The sequence below is a fragment of the Galeopterus variegatus genome, unplaced genomic scaffold (genome assembly GCF_000696425.1).
Source record: "Galeopterus variegatus unplaced genomic scaffold, G_variegatus-3.0.2 Scaffold423, whole genome shotgun sequence".
Classification (NCBI taxonomy): Eukaryota; Metazoa; Chordata; class Mammalia; order Dermoptera; family Cynocephalidae; genus Galeopterus; species Galeopterus variegatus.
Genome location: NW_007726534.1, coordinates 339,815 through 348,427, shown reverse-complemented (window position 1 = coordinate 348,427; position 8,613 = coordinate 339,815). Strand labels below are relative to the sequence as shown.

Genomic DNA, 8,613 nt, shown 5'->3' with positions numbered 1-8,613 from the left:
CGCACCACGCTCAGCCACTGAGCGCACCGGCCATCCTTATATAGGACCCGAACCCGCGGCGGGAGCGCCGCTGCACACCCAAGCGCCGCACTCTCCCGAGTGCGCCACGGGGCCGGCCCCATGGCCCTCTTCTCCGCCTGTTGCAATCACAGCTCTTTGCCCTTCAGCACAGCAAACTCCAGTGATTAAGAACCTGGCCTCTGAACCAGACTGCCTTTGTTTCCTCAGCTGTAAAACAAGGTGCTGAATAGAATCTCCATTACAGGACTGCTGAGTAACTGGTGTAAAATGTCTGAAGTGGTGCCAGGCACATAGTAGGTACACTGTGGTGTTATGAGCTTCAAGGCTTGGCTCAGAGGTGGCCTTTACTAGAAACCCTCTCTCTCAAGCCACTGGTGGAGGAGAGACTGAATGTCCTGACGGGAGGCTGTGGAGGAGGTGTGGGCCTGGGCGTGATGCTGAGGCCTAAGCTGGGGCCAGACCTGGGGACCTCGTGAGGGGAGACTCAGAGCTGTTTGGCAGGGAGGCTGCTGAGTGCCGGGAGAGGGAGGCAGCCAGGAGGGCTGGCTCAGGGCAGGGTGGCAGGAAGGGTTAGGAGGAATTCAGTGTCAGACATGGTAACTGTGGGTTGCCCCGAAAGGATGTGGGGATGGGCAGATGCTGGGACCATTGGGTCTGGTGCTTTGGAAGGTGGGCAGGGAGTCACTGGCTCACGGAAGCTGCAGAAGTGTGGCAAGACTGAGGAGCTGTAGAATGGTCACTTTCCCTCCTGGGACATAGCCCCGGCCTGGGAGTCAGTAAGCCTAGCTTTGAGGTCAGCTCTGCCGCAGAACCCAAGGAACAGCAGGCATTTATTTCCATCTCTCCCGAGTCTCAGACTTCTCATGGGTCAAATCCCCCAGCCTCAAACTTCTGCCAGGAGGAAAGTTTGCCCCACTTGGGACAGGGAGGGGGGCTTCCCCCATGTTCCAGACACACACCCTCAATCCTCCTCCACACCACTGCTCTGCTCCTGCCGCAGTGCTGAGGCCTGGCTGGTAGCTCCTCAGAGATGGGGTCAGGGCCCTCATCTTCCTGTCACAGTCAACGTCTCATGGCTCTGCTCTAGTGTTTCCTGCCGATCACTAACGCTGGAATCTCTGACACTGAGAAGTGTGGGGGAGACTTCCCTGTCTCCCCATGAGACGAGGGATCTGCCCCTTTCACCTGTTTTAAGACATCCTGGCCTCCACCCTCCAGGCCAGCTGGGGATTCCATCACCGTGGCACTGGTCCAGACTGACCCTGCCTGCCCTGCCTTCCTTCATGTAGTCCTTGCTGTCTGGAAATCCCTTCCAGAACCCACTGGAGCTGCAATACATCTTACCCATCCCTCGAGGCTCTTCTCTAATGTCACCTCATCTCTCAAGCCCTCCCTCTCCACTACCACCCTCAGCTGTGTTGGTAATTTGTCCTTCTACCCTCTACCCCAACACATTCCACATGCTCCTTGAAGGCTGGGTCCATCTGATGCTCTTCTCTGTTCCTATCGTCCAGTTGGAGACCTGAACCACAGCAGTATTATAGGAATGAGAATGAATGGAGCAAGCAGAGAGGCTGCGGAGGCAGAGGGGCTGAGCTCAGTGAGAGCGCCTCTCCTTTCCCTCGCCCCTCTCAGGGCCTCTCAGAGGACAAGGATGCTTAAAGATTTCTCAGCTGATGACCTGAAGTGGCCAGGGGAGAGCCCAGTCCTCCTGTGGGCCCAGCTCACCTAGGACTCGCTCCTGCCCCAGAAAGGCCCCAGATTCTTCTCCTTCAAAGGCTGCAGAGGCCTAGAAGACCCTGCCATTCCCTGGACAGGCCAGGGAAGCGTCAGGGAGAGGGGAATCAGACCCAGGCATTCTGGGGCCTATGCCATTCCCTGGACAGGCCAGGGAAGCGTCAGGGAGAGGGGAATCAGACCCAGGCATTCTGGAGATAGGTCATCTGTCTGAGGCCAGCCACATGCTTTTATCTTGCCCATCTCCGGCTCAGGTCATGGGTCAGGCTGATCAGGAGTTCCCCATCTTGGAGCTCCCACCACCAAACACCCTGCTTTATAGGGGCCAGGCCTGGGCTAAGCAGCTTCCATGCAGCATCTTCATTTCATTCCCCATCCCCACCCCTTGGCAGATACTGCCACAGAGGTTAAGCTATTTGTTCAAGGTCACACTGCCAGGAATTGGAAACATTGGGCTTGACAGCCAGAGCTGTCTGGGTCCAGAGCCTGGATTCATCACAGCCTGGGATAAGGAAGCAAGGCAGACCACCCGCCCTTGGATCCCCTTGATCTACCCCCAGTTCAGCATATACACATACACGACAATCACATGCCTGCTGCACCTCCCAGTCAGCGGGTCACCCTTGCACCCCAGTACCTGGCCAGGCCCTGCTCTTGCTGTCGGGATGCTCAGCACTGGCTCAGGTTTCTCGCTCATGCATGCACATGCCTGGACCAGGCTGCAGGCAACTCTTCAGGAAACAGGAAAAACAGGTCCCCCAGCCTGGGGCCGCACCCAGCCTCCAGCATTTTTCAGGGCAGGCAGTGCCGCAGGGGGCTCCTACAGACACAGGGAGGTGGAGACAGCGTGGGCTCAGGGTCATGGAAGCCAGCCAGGCCAAGCCCTCCCAGGGCTGCCTCCTTTGCTCTGACCTTGGCCCAAAAGAGGCAGAGAGGTGACCTGGTGTGCCCGTCCTGATTGGAGTGCCCTCCAAGCACCCACACTCCTGATCATCCACCCCAGCTCACAAGCTCCAGGGATGGTTTGTTCTCAGCCTCCTTCCCTAGGCACCCCCTTTCAGGAGGGTGGCTCTGGGGGAGGGTGGTCTTCCCCATGTTCTGCAGAGCTGAGCCAAGCCCTCAGTGTCCCCTTGCTGGGGCCTGGTGCTATGCTTCAGCTCCACAGCAGGAAACGGTCAATGCCCTCCTTGCCCAGTACACACTCTATAGTACTCCTGCCAATACACTTTTGTCCAAGCTAGGTCTCTATCTAGAACACCCCTCCTCCCCACTCCCACCTCTAAGCGTTCCTCCATAGGTGTTATAAACACACACACACCACTCCTGAACACATGCAGGCACATCTAGATACACAGATATATGGAGGTATACACAGTCACACTCAGATGTACATGCATTGCACACACACTGATACACACAGTCTAGACAATCAGAGCATGGAACAACCATTAGAAATCACCTGCGCCAAAGCCCCGTTTGACAGAGGAGGAAACTGAGGCCAAAGGCCTCACAGTAAGTCAGGGACAGAGCCAAGAAGAAGAAGGCCCAGGCCTTCTGAATTCTGGCCCTGGTTTCTGTCTAGCCTGGAAGCCTCTCACATGCACCAAGCACAGGGCTTCAGTGAGGGGATGGTTGCCTTGTGGAGGGAGCCCTCTGTATGGGCAGGTCCCAGCAGCCACCAAACCTCAGAGGCATCACAGGAGAAAAAGAATATCCTCCCCTGAACTATCTTTTTCCATCTGCTTCACTTCCCTATATGGGGGAGTGCGGTCTGAGACAACTGAGGCTAGGTCCCCAAGTTAGAAGTACAGTGCAGGGGTAGGGGGATGTGGGGACAGGAGAAGGGTGGCTGTAGGAAGGGGCGGGGTGGGGGCCGTGGGAAACGCCTCTGAGCCACTGTTTACTTACTGCACCTTCCCCAGCCATCTCAGGCTGACATGGGCCAGTGGCCTGGTAGCTATTTGCCAGTCTACTCTGATGTTTAGTGACAAGGTGAAAGAACGTTACCTTTTCACCCTGCTCCACCCAGGCACATACCCGGTCTTCTCCTCCTTAGGAGATGTCTTGACTCCACAAGCGAAGGTAAGGCACATCACTTTCTCAAAGTCACTCTCCTATTTCTGAGAAGGGCCTCCACCATCCTTCCAGCTCTCAAACCTCCGATACAGCCTTGACAACCTCTCTCTTCCCCACCCCACTTGAAGCCCATCACTTACCAAGTCTTGTCAGTTCAACCAATGACATTGCTCGGACACACACCACATGGTCCCCACCCGAAGCCTTAAGCGGCTTCTCTTGGAGACCACTGTGCCAGCCTCCTCACTGGACTCCTTTTTCCTCCCCTACGCCACCTGTCCAGCCTTCACACTGCAGTCACGTAGTCTTTCTAAAACACAAATCTGACCACATATTGTCAAGTTCAAAACTCTTCCATGGCTCCCTAGTGTCCTCAGACTAATGTCCAAGCTCTTCACCTGGCACTCAAAGCCCTAGCTGATCTGGTCCCTGCCACCCCTCCAGAAAACCCACACGCTCTCTGTCTCCATTCTCATCTTTCTGTCTCAAGCACAGCGAAAGCAGTCCCATGGTCACACCTTTGCTCAGGGACAGCCTCCCTTATCTTCTAACACCTATGTCATAACAAGACTTGAGCACTGTCTCTATACCAAGTTCTGTGTTAGGTGGCCTCATTTACCTCTTCTCATTTAATCCTGAGAAACTCAGAATTGCTAAATAACCACCCCAGGGTCACAGAGCTAGCAAATGGCAGAGCAGCTCTGGTCTGTCTGGCTTCCAAGGTTGTGCCCCTGACCACTACCTCCTACCATGTAAAGCCAGGCCCTCTCCCTAGGAAGCTCCCAGACAATCCCTCTTTGAGCCCTGGAGCTCTGCCCATCTGGTCAGTTCTCCACCATAGTTGCATCGAACTGGCAGAGCCCAGGATCTACTCTTCTTAGTATTTCCCCAGCGCAAAGCAGCCATGATGGTTATTGTACCCATCTCCCAGCGAGAAAACTAAGGCCAGAAAGGGGTGGCTCAAGGTCTCAATCTGGTCAGTTCTCCACCATAGTTGCATCGAACTGGCAGAGCCCAGGATCTACTCTTCTTAGTATTTCCCCAGCGCAAAGCAGCCATGACGGTTATTGTACCCATCTCCCAGCGAGAAAACTAAGGCCAGAAAGGGGTGGCTCAAGGTCTCACCCACGGCCACCAGTGAGTCAAGGGCAGAGCCAAGCCTAGCATCCAGACCACGTGGCTCTGTCCCTACCCCAATCTGGGTATTCCTCTCTGTGTTCCTAGGCTAGTAAGCCCAAAGCCAAGAGGAGGGTCTGGGTCAGTTCCCAGGCTGGCTGCAGAATTTCCAGAGTGGTTGGATGACATTCCAGCTCCTTTGCTAGAGTGGCTCTGGAATGTGTCACCAGCATGGCTGGCAGACCCCATCCAGCCTGGCAGGGGAGAGTGTCCTGTCATTACTCTGGGGACCCCTGCTGCCTGTCTCTGCCAGAGGTGGGATACTTGAGGGGAAACAGGGGACCTGGACCCAGAACACCATCTAGGGAGCAGGATAGGGCACTGGGCAGGTGGGAAATCCCACTTCTGCCGTTCCCAGCTGTAGGACCTGAACAAGTCTCTTAACTCCAAAACCCACATCTCAACTTCCTGCCTCAGTGGGCTGTTGAGATAGTTAAATGAGATGATTTAGATTCATTTTGTGAAATAATTAAAAGAGATAAGATTTTAGCAGGTGTAAAAGGCAGGGAGGATGGGAGTATCCTGGGAAGACAAGGGGGGCAGGAAACCCCACAGGAATTATGGGCAGGGGCTACAGGCAGCAAGGTCACAGTCAGACTGACCATAGATCAAGTTTCCTACACTGAAGGCCATCCTTAGGGGAAGGCAGTCCGGGGAACCCCCAGCAGGAGCCAGACACCCGCCACTATCCTTCACTCACTCACCCTCACTGAGGTTACCATATCAATGCCTGTCCCTGTGAAGGGCACTTAGAGGCTCCGAGGTAGGTCAGATCCTTCCCTGATCTCAAGGATCTCACTGTCAAGGTGGGGGGAGGCACACCTCAAAACAGACAATGACAGCTCAAGGTAATCAGGCCTGAAAGAAGCCAAGGAGGCGCCTAAAGGAAAGGTCAGGGAAGGCTTCTTGGAGGAGAGGACACCTGACCTGCATTCTGAAAGATAAGTAGGAGTCAGGTGAGTGCAGAAGAGAGGAGAGTGCAGTGAGCAAAAAACAGGGCAAGAGATGACACGGTGTGTTTGGAGAACTGTTAATCATCCCTGAGGCTTAAGGGGACTGGAGAGGGCAAGCCTGGGTTGCACAGGCTCAGGAGCTTAGAAATCACGCCCTGTCCCCTCCCAAATGTCCTCCAAGAAGCCAAAGACCAGCAGGCCCCCCAGACTCGCCTGACATGCTTCTGCACCATGAGTGCTGAGGCTGGTCTGGGGAAACAGCTGAGAGGTAACTTCAGATGTTATCAGTTGGTGCAGTTGCTGCAGTGTGAGGCCTCACCTTCAGGAGCCCTTTGGGCTCTGTAGCCCCAGCCCAGAGGCTTTCTTCCTCTTGGGAGCCCCTAGGATCTTGGCTGTGGGGGCTACTCGCTGAGGCTGAACTCAAGCATCTGAGTGGGTGGGTCTCAGATTAGCCAGGCTTACAGATCAGGCAACTGAGACCCCTAAGGAGCAAGGGTCTTACTCGAGGTCTGGTGTTCCAATTATTTTTAGTGGGGGTTGAGCACCCCCACCCCAACCCAGGGCACTCCAAACCACTCAAACCACCCAGCACAGTCCAGTACAGAGTTATAGAGACACATTGATCTGAACAGGTTCACAACTACAAGGCCCTGGACTCTACCCTAATCTATCACATCCACATGCCTCCAGCCAGACTTAAGAGGCAAGGACCCTGGGTTCAGGCTCCAATTTGAAACCAACCAAGCTGTGCAACATTGGTCAAATCAGTCCCCCTCTCTGAGCCTCAGGTTCTTCACTAGTCAGAAGGAGTGAATCACCACTACACAGGACAGGTCATGAGGAATGAATAAGACAAGGGTAGGGTGGGTGCTCCATGGTGCTAGCAAATTGTGCAGTTTCCTGATGTGGAGGCTGCGTCTGCCCATCAGGACAGAGGGACACTAAAATCCAGGAGTACATGATGCTTCTCAGCAGGGGGGCCCTCCCAGGTGTCCCCAGCAGTGGGGCGGAAGTCATGGTCAGAGCAATCAGGGAAGGCTTCTGGAAGAAGAGCTGTGTCAGATTTGAGGAGGGGCAGGAAGGGTCCAGCGTGGGAGGAAAAAGGAAGACTGAAAAACCTGAGGTGGAAAAATGGACAAAAGCCTAGAACAGGATACATGTGAGTCTGGAATTCTGAGATTGTCTCACTCTGAGTGCTTCCACAATTCTGAGTTCACTGGTTCTCAGAGTCCAATTCCAACAGTCCTGGTTCTGGGAGTGAATGCTAAATGTTTCTTCAATTCTATTACTCCTTACTTTTGATACCTTTGGTTTTGAGATGCTCAGAACCACAGGAGTCTGGACTCTCAGAGTAATGCAATTAGAAGCCACATTCCCAGGAGACACAAAGTCCCAGCAAATGCTTGCCAGTGCTCATATATGCCTGGCCTTAGAGGGGCCCTGCAAACCCAGAGTCAGATCACACTCTGTTGGACCCTTGAGGAGTGTTCAGTCTGGCTGGGGAGAAAGACACAGACATGGACCAAGACCACTTGGATGATTAAGCCATGACCAAGGGAAACCCAGGGCCAGAGAACTCCTACCCAGCCTGGGGAGGTCAGGGAGAGCTTCCCAGAAGAGGGGTCATTTGAGCTGGGACTTGACAGATGATTAGGAATTTGTCAGGTGGACAAAGAGGTAGGAGGGCACTGAAGGCAGCAGAAGACGCATGTGCAAAGACTCAGTGGTGTGAGAGTGTAGCCTGTCAGGGAAATGCAAGGAGGTCACATGTGGCTGCCAGGGAGGGTTAGGTATCATGGAATGAGTGGGAGCCTGAGGAACTCTCATGAAAGGGCTCAAATGCCAGGCTGAGAACAATGAGGAACCATAGCAGGGCTTAAGAGGGGGAGGGCATGGTCAGAGTTGACCTTTACAAAGATGGAGTCACATGGAAGATGGACAGGACTGGGGAGTATGGAGGGAGAGAGACCAAGGAGGATGCTATACATACAATGGTGCAGTGAGAGGAGGTGGACCCTTGGCCCTAGATTCCCTGTGAGATGTGGAGCACCCTTCCCTGCCTACAGTCCAGCCATGGCAAGAGTCCCCTCCTACACACTGGGGCAGGGAGCCTGGGCACTCACCAGGAAGCCATATCAACACCAGGAGGCTCCCCTCAGGCAGGGGGAGAGGAGAGGGCATGTGGGCCCCAAGAAATCTGAGGCAGATCCCCCTCCCTCACTCCAGTGCTCAGGACTCTCCTCTGGGGAGCAGCAATGACAGTGACAGGGTACCAGAGTAGAGGGACCAGGAGCTGCCCAGCAGCAACCAGGCTGCCCACCCTCCATGCGGGGGACTCTAGCTACTCATCCTGGACCAGGAATGAGTCAAGCCTGGGAGACTGGGTAATAGGGGAGTGGAGGAACTCCGCCGCTTAAGAACCAACCATGGCTCTCCACGAACCAGGCTGCCCACCCTCCATGCGGGGGACTCTAGCTACTCATCCTGGACCAGGAATGAGTCAAGCCTGAGAGACTGGGTAATAGGGGAGTGGAGGAACTCCGCCGCTTAAGAACCAACCATGGCTCTCCACAGAGCAAGACCCTCCTCTCCCACTGTACGTCTACTTTCACTTGGTTGTTCATTTCCTAAACACTCACAGGCACCTGCT

General features: G+C 54.6%; 1 protein-coding gene across 1 annotated transcript in view; it reads right to left on the bottom strand.

Moving 5' to 3' along the window:
* P2RY2 (purinergic receptor P2Y, G-protein coupled, 2) overlaps positions 1 to 8,613 on the bottom strand; it is a 14,339-nt gene that overhangs the window by 4,111 nt on the left and 1,615 nt on the right. Inside the window, exon 2 of the mRNA XM_008568552.1 lies at positions 2,396 to 2,578. The gene's annotated coding sequence lies outside the window, so the exon portion shown is untranslated. The remainder of the gene's footprint in view (positions 1 to 2,395; positions 2,579 to 8,613) is intronic.